Source organism: Aricia agestis, chromosome 2 (assembly GCF_905147365.1).
Source record: "Aricia agestis chromosome 2, ilAriAges1.1, whole genome shotgun sequence".
NCBI lineage: Eukaryota > Metazoa > Arthropoda > Insecta > Lepidoptera > Lycaenidae > Aricia > Aricia agestis.
The window spans coordinates 17,227,325-17,235,399 of record NC_056407.1 but is presented as its reverse complement, the minus strand read 5'-3'; positions in this window follow the sequence as shown (position 1 = coordinate 17,235,399).

Genomic DNA, 8,075 nt, shown 5'->3' with positions numbered 1-8,075 from the left:
GAAAGAATTTTTCAAATCGGACCAGTAGTTCCTGAGATTAGCGCGTTCAAATAAGCCCTTTCAAATAATTTCCCCCATTTTTTTCACATTTTTCTGTATTTCTTCGCTCCCATTAGTTTTAGCGTAATAAAATATAGCATATAGCCTTCCTCAATCAATGGGCTATCTAACACTGAAAGAATTTTTCAAATCGGACTAGTAGTTCCTGAGATTAGCGCGTTCAAATAAGCCCTTTCAAATAATTTCCCCCCGTTTTCTCCACATTTTCCTCTATTTCTTCGTTTATATTAGTCTTAGCGTGATAAAATATAGCCTATAGCCTTCCTCGATAAATGGGCTATCTAACACTGAAAGAATTTTTCAAATCGGATCAGTAGTTCCTGAGATTAGCGCGTTCAAACAAACAAACAAACAAACTAACAAACTCTGCAGAATTATAATATTAGTATAGATTACAATACTACATCGATTGAATCGTTTACGCGCAAATCAGAAAAGTATATTGTGTGAGAACCGCACATTTTTCCGGGACAAATAATATTCCCCCGTTTTTTCCACATTTCAACATTCTCCTATTAGTCTTAGCGTGATAAAATATAGCCTTTAGCTAATGGGCTATCTAACACTGAAAAAAATTTTAAATCGGATCAGTAGTTCCTGAGATTAGCGCGCTCAAGTTAGCCCTTTCAAATAATTTTCCCTGTTTCTTACACATTTTCCACTATTTCTTCGCTCCTATTAGTCTATGCGTGATAAAATATAGCCTATAGCCTTCCTCGATAAATGGGCTATCTAACACTGAAAGAATCGTCAAAATCCGTTGCGTAGTTTTAAAGATTAAAGGAACAAAGGGACATGAGGGACTTTGTTTTATTATAATATGTAAGTATAGCAGTATATAGATTATACTACTATAGCTATATTATAGCACAGTTTTGTTCGATATATAAGCGTTAAATATTGTTTAATGCTTACATAGTCAAAGTTTTATTCTTCGGGACTGATTTTAAATAGATTTTATCGCCAAAAAAGTTTCTGCTCAGGCAATTTAAACACAAGCGAAACTCGGGTCGGGTCAAACTCGCTAAGTAATGTATTGTTGTAGCTTCTTGCTTCTTATACATTGCTGCTTTCCTACTTTTTGTGCTTCACATAAACTGTTGCGAACTCACTATGCTCCATGACTCCATGAGGCTCGTCATAAAATTCAATAGGTACAGACATTTAAAATTACTTATGCAGCATACATTAAATATAATTGTACAAAAGTTATTTATATTATTATTATTATTAATTTTTAATTTTGGTTGGTAAAATATAGTAACTTTAATAATAATTATTATGCCGACACAGCTTATTATAATTATTGTATACCAGATAAAGGCCCGCAACTCCGTTGCGCCAAAATTCTTTTATTGCCCGGGAACCGTACATATTTTCGGAATAAAAAACTTGAGAGGTGTCAAGGGACACCCGAATGGAACGAAGTTATTTCTTATCTTATATCTTTAAACGAGCAATTCTTGTATATATCCTATTCAAGAGAAAAAGACAGATAGACGGACAGACAGACATCGAAGTCTTAGTAAAAGAGTCCCGTTTGTACCCTTTGGGTATGGAACCCTAAAAACGGGACTCTATTACTGAGACTTGGATGTCTTTCCGTCTGTCTTTCTCTAGGGCCTAGGCTGTATCTCAAGAACCGCTCCATCTAGACTTCTAAAAATTTTACAGATTGTGTATATCTGTTGCCGCTATAACAACAAGTACTAAAACAAAATAAAATTATTATTTAAGGGGGGCTCCCTTAAATATATAATAAAATATACCAATAAAATAACAAACTTTTTTTTTTTTATGAAATAAGGGGGCAATCGAGCAAACGGGTCACCTGATGGAAAGCAACTTCCGTCGCCCATGGACACTCGCAGCATCAGAAGAGCTGCAGGTGCGTTGCCGGCCTTTTAAGAGGGAATAGGGTAATAGGGGAGGGTAGGGATGGGAAAGGAATTGGGGAGGGTAGGGAAGGGAATAGGGTAGGGGATTGGGCCTCCGGTAAACTCACTCACTCGGCGTGAAACAGCGCTAGCGCTGTTTCACGCCAGTTTTCTGTGAGAACGTGGTATTTCTCCGGTCGAGCCGACCCATTCGTGCCGAAGCATGGCTCTCCCACGTATAAACGTAAATACGTTATTTTATTGGCCTTTTTTGCTCGATATAATGGCATAAGTACACTTGGCCGACTATTTTGCTAATATTATGCTTACATGTTTTGTCAATCGTAGTGATTTATTTGGACAGAAATATTGCATTGATTGGCTTAGAAGGATTTGGTGATCATTTCTATATTTGGTGATCATTTACTATATTTAGTGATCATTTATTATATTTGGTGATCATTTACTATGTTTGGTGGTAATTTACTATATTTGGTGTTCGATTACAATTTGAAGTGTTGTTATGACTAAAATAGCTGGTAGTATTGCAATTTTAGACTTTATTTGGTCATTATATTTGTTCCCATAAAAAAGTGTCGTTACAACTTTTTCAGGGTAGCCTGAAAGTTTGAACTACGTTCCAAAAAGTATGTCATAATTATGTCCTTTGACCTTTCCCGGGACTCAAAGTAAGTATATCCGTACCTTTTAGCAAAATCGGTTCAGTGGTTTGGGCGTGAAGAGTTATCAGATAGACACACTTTCGCATTTATAATATTAGTATGATTACGGCATCAGTAAACCGACTTCCATTAAGGAGGTTGTTCTATTTATTATTTGTTTTCACGTACGCGGAGAGTGTACTGTGTAGGTGATCCGTGATGCGGAGCATGAAGCTTTGTTTTAGCTTCCTGATGCGGAGTCACGCTCGTGTCGGTCCACTCACCACCAGGCACCAGCCCTCTTGACCGGCGAATGACCCGGGATGATACAATGTTCTGGAATTATAAACACTAGTTTTATTTGAAACATATTTTTCTTTTAAATTTTTATACTTACCTCGATCCTGGGAAACCCAGACACAATAGCTATTCAATTATTGTTATTGTGGCCTGATCAGGCCGCTTGGGATTGAAGCGTTAAAAATATTTCATAATCTGCTATACTGCTACAAGTGTAGTAACATTTGTAACGGGTAAATGCGTTTCTGAAATCAGTCTTCGTGGAAATTTAGATTGAAAATTCAGTTTTCACAGCATCATCATCATCATCATCATCATCATCATCATCATATCAGCCTATAGTCGTCCACTGCTGGACATAGGCCTCTTTCACAGCATACAAAATAAAAATATTATTAGATATTTTAATCATCTATATATATAAAACTCAAAGGTGACTGACTGACTGATTGACATAGTGATCTATCAACGCACAGCCCACTGCCCAAACCACTGGACGGATTGGGCTGAAATTTGGCATGCAGGTAGATGTTATGACGTAGGCATCCGCTAAGAAAGGATTTTGATCAATTCCAACCCCAAGGGGTTCAAATAGGGGATAAAAGTTTGTATATAATAATACCTCTTAACGCGAGCGAAGCCGCGGGCACAAGCTCGTCAACTATGTTTAAGTACTTAACTATATTATAATGACTAACTATAATGACCAGACGAAAGACGAGCGACCTGGAGATGCTGGTCTAATACTCCTAATAGGTCCCATTTCACTATGGACAACCTAAATTACCTTCAAAACACCCAGGAAAACATAATATGCATTCTGAACGAGGCGCGTCAATATTCCATAGGTGGTATTTGTACAAAGAAATAGCTGTATCAATAGGTCTTAAATAAATAATCACGAACATGGGTGAAGGGACTAAGTGCGGGACATTAACAAGGGTCCGCTCCAATTTTCGTCCTGTCTACGTTGATATATCGAAGGCCGATGCGAGTCCACACTCCACTCCCGCTCCCGGCGCACTGACGGCTCGTTATTTTTTTCACGTGATATTCACCAATATCAATGAAACTAATTCTGTAAAAAAGTCTATAACATTATTTTCTTGTCATTGATTTATGTTCTTAAAAACGCTGACGTCTCGGAATGGAGTTTAACAAACCTACAAAAATGTTTTAAATATTTCTTATCACTTCCAGAGCCGAATCTAGCATAATATGGCTTTTTGGTTAAAGGGCCCCTTGCCTCCAATTTAATGTAGGTAGGTACTTACCAGTATGAGGTAGAATAAGAATAATTTGGATGTCCTATTGCCAGTTAAAAAATTAAACCATGTTAAGTATTCTTATAAGAGGGAACGATGACATGAAACTTATCAAAATCTTTTAAACTAGGTAAGTACTTCATTTAAAATAGATCTGCAAGTTTTAATCTTACAATATACTTTGCCACAACAATTTCCATGCGAAAAGCTAAGCTACCAAATAAGATTTTAGTTCAGTGTAGTTGAAGTGGAGCTTAAGCGACGGTATAAAGAAACAAGAGTGAAAGCGTATTTCTTCCCGGATAAAACGAATAGATAGAGCTCTTTAATATAAACGAAGCAGACTTTAGTACTCTCGAAAAATGCAACGCCGCCGGTCGCCGCGCGCCTCTCGGATACACACTGAATTTTTAAACCGCAAGATTCGTGGCTTTACGCCGTAAGACTCCATTATTTTTGTCTAAACGAAGTCCAGTTTAAACTTAAAATCTTTAGCAACAACGTTCAAGTACGTAATAAGGGAACGTTTAGACGACGATCGATTATGCTGTAGCTGAAGCGCGACACGAGAAGCTAGAAGCAGCCACAAAGGTAGCTGAAGCGCGACAGCCACATACCCTGGCACGAGAAGCTAGAAGCAGCCACAAAGGTAGCTGAAGCGCGACAGCCACATACCCTGGCACGAGAAGCTAGAAGCAGCCACAAAGGTAGCATAAGGGCGACAGCCACATACCCTGGCACGAGAAGCTAGATACCGCCACAAAGGTAGCTGAAGCGCGACAGCCACATACCCTGGCACGAGATGCTAGATACCGCCACAATTTAAATTTTTGAAGTAAGCCTCATTGAACTTAGGTCATTAGTCACTATGAGCAGAGTAAACAGAACTAACGAGTAGGCTGCTTACAGAAGAAGAGACATACTCGCGTCCTCAGAACAGCTCGCGCCCAACTAGCGTAGATTCGCCCGTTTGTTTTGGTTTGTTGGAAGTCGAGACTCGAGGTTATCCGGTGTATGATATTATAAGGTTTAAACACTTACGGATTTTGTCGCGGAGCACTTTTATTATCCCGACGTTTCGGCTGCTTTACAGCGGCCGTAGACTGAGGTAACAGGTGTCCAATCATTAAAGTTCATCAACTACCCGAAGATTCATCAATTTTTGTTTGCATTCCGATCTACGCAGAACGAACTCACAGTGTCTTGAAGTCGAGGTGTCAGATTTGTGCTTTAGATTGTTTATCCCTGGATCCCAACTAGATGTCAGCACCCAACCATCTTCGCGGTTAAAATTGGGGTGTTTTTTAATTTATATGGCCTCGCGTTCTTGGGCGATATCTTGCTTCTTTTGCCAGTACTTGTGGCTTATCAAATCTTATGTAATGGCGAGGTTGATCCAGTGTGTGTTTACAAATTGCGCACTTGGTGTTCCTACGGTGTTAGACATCTGCAATGTGTTCGGGTTTTGATAATGGGTTTTGATGGCCCTTTTGGTTTGTCCTGTATATGAGAGGCCACCATCACAGTCGAGTTTGTAGATTCTTGAAGGGGTAAGTTGCATTTTACTGATGGTAAACATTGGCTGATCTTTTTGGCAAGTATGTTTTTATTGAAGCTTTCCTTAGAATGTAGCTAACTTTATCAGTGACTCCCTTTATAAATGGTCCCTTTATTATTATTTCCCTTTATAAATGCAGGTAATCTCGCCATTGTGCCGGCTTCACTCGGTTGCTACTTGCTGCTCTGTTTGCGTGGTACCCGAAGCTTATTGTCGCGTAGAACTTGTGCAACATGATGAAGATCGGTATCCAAATGCTGCTCATCGCAGACTCCTCGCGCTCTTTGAAATAAATACTTTCCAACAGTACTTAACTGTGCTGGGTGATGATGGGAATCACCATTTAAATATCTGTTTGTGTGTGTAGGTTTGCGATATGACCTAATGTGCTATCAGGATTCCTTATTACTAACACATCCAAGAAGGCTAAGGAATTATCTTTCTTCAACTCCATTGTAAACTGTATTTTGGAGTTGAGGCTGTTCACTGTTCAGGTGCTCAAGGAATATGGATGGATAAAATCCGTAAGTGTTTAAACCTTATAATATCATGAGTGATACTCGCGTAAACTTATCTTATCTTATATCTTTAAACGAGCAATTCTTATATTATATACTAGCTGTTGTCCGCGACTTCGTCCACGTTAGCATAGTAGATCGCATCCCAAGTATATTTATTGTACAAAAATATTCAATATACAGAATTGACTTTCCTACGATTTTATTGTATATAGATAGATGTTCCGCTCGGCTTCGCTTGCGTAATTTAGGAATTTCACGCAACCGTACATTTTGCAGCAAAAAATAGCCTATGTCCCTTCACGTGGTCTATTCTTCATGTTTGCCAAATAACATAAACATTGCTCCAGTAGTTCATAAGATAATAAGCAATTCCATATAATTTCCCTAGTTTCTTCCACATTTTCATCTATTTCGTCGCTCCTATTATACTTAGCGTGATAAAATATTGCCTATAGCCTTCCTCGATAAATTGGCTATCCAACAGTAAAAGAATTTTTCAAACCGGACCAGTAGTTCCTGAGATTAGCGCGTTCAAACAAACAAACAAACTCTTCCCAATTATAATATTAGTATAGATATATCGAAATCTGCTCCAACGATTTTCATGAAATTTAGTATATAGGGGGTTTCGGGGGCGATAAATCGATCTAGCTAGGAATCATTTTCAGAAAATTCGTGTTTTATCGAATACCGAGCAAAGTTCGGTCAAATAGCTAGTGAAATCATTATCCGGTGTATGTTTATATTTCGCTATGGTCGAGGTACTCCGTGCACGAGCACGCCTTATTCATTGTTGCCATACATATGTTATAAAAAGCTTGGCTGGGGCACTGCCGTGCCCCTAGATGCTGTCTACAGGTAACCTAAAAACAAACCTACTTATACTTTTTTTCTTTTTTGTTTTTTGTTTTTGTCTATATAAAGAGCTGAATCGTAAACAGTCAATACTAAAATTGACTGTTTACGATTCAGCTCTTTATATTTTGTTTATATTAAGTGATTGAATGGCGTTGTTCAGTCAAAGGGCTGTTTGATTGAACGGCTATTTAAACCAGTCTGCTGCGACATATCTATCAATAATAAGTGACCATGGAAAAAGGTTAAAATATAGAACCCCTGTTACCTGTATAAAGAGCTGAATCGTAAACAGTCAATACTAAAGGCAAAAACAAAAAAGAAAAAAAGATAACACAATTTTTCGTGCACTTTTTCCACTATATTAAGATATTATTAACACTTTTAACAAATTACACGACTGGTTTCGAAATAAATCATCATCAGGTCAGCTGTTCCCTCCAAAACTCCATCTAAAAGTTTTAGTAAAGGGTCTACCACTTTACTAAAACAACTGACTTGACTCGTTGACTTTACTGACTACTTTTTTAGACTTTTATTGTATTATGATCGTCAAGACTTTCGAATTGACGATCATCTGAAAAAAAAAAAGCGAGCGCCATATTATAAAAAAAAAATCGGGAGTTTTTGGGAGAATGTGAAAGAGTGATGTTGTGTTTTTATATTATTTTCCTAAAATTGTGTTATCTGGGTTTTTAATGTGTAATATTGGTAGGATATTAACCATTAAATATTCGTTATCGTGCACAAGTATGGGAGAGTGATGTAATAACCAGAAACGTGCTCTTTTGTGTTCCCTCCAAAACTCCATCAAAAGTTTCAGTAAAGCGTCCTACTACTTTACTGAATCGACCGACCTGACTTCTTGACTGTATTGACTTTATACTTAGACTTTGACTAGACTTTAGACTTGACTGTCCTGACGATAATATATAAAAAATTGTATTATAGAATATCGTTTTCCCGCCATAATATTA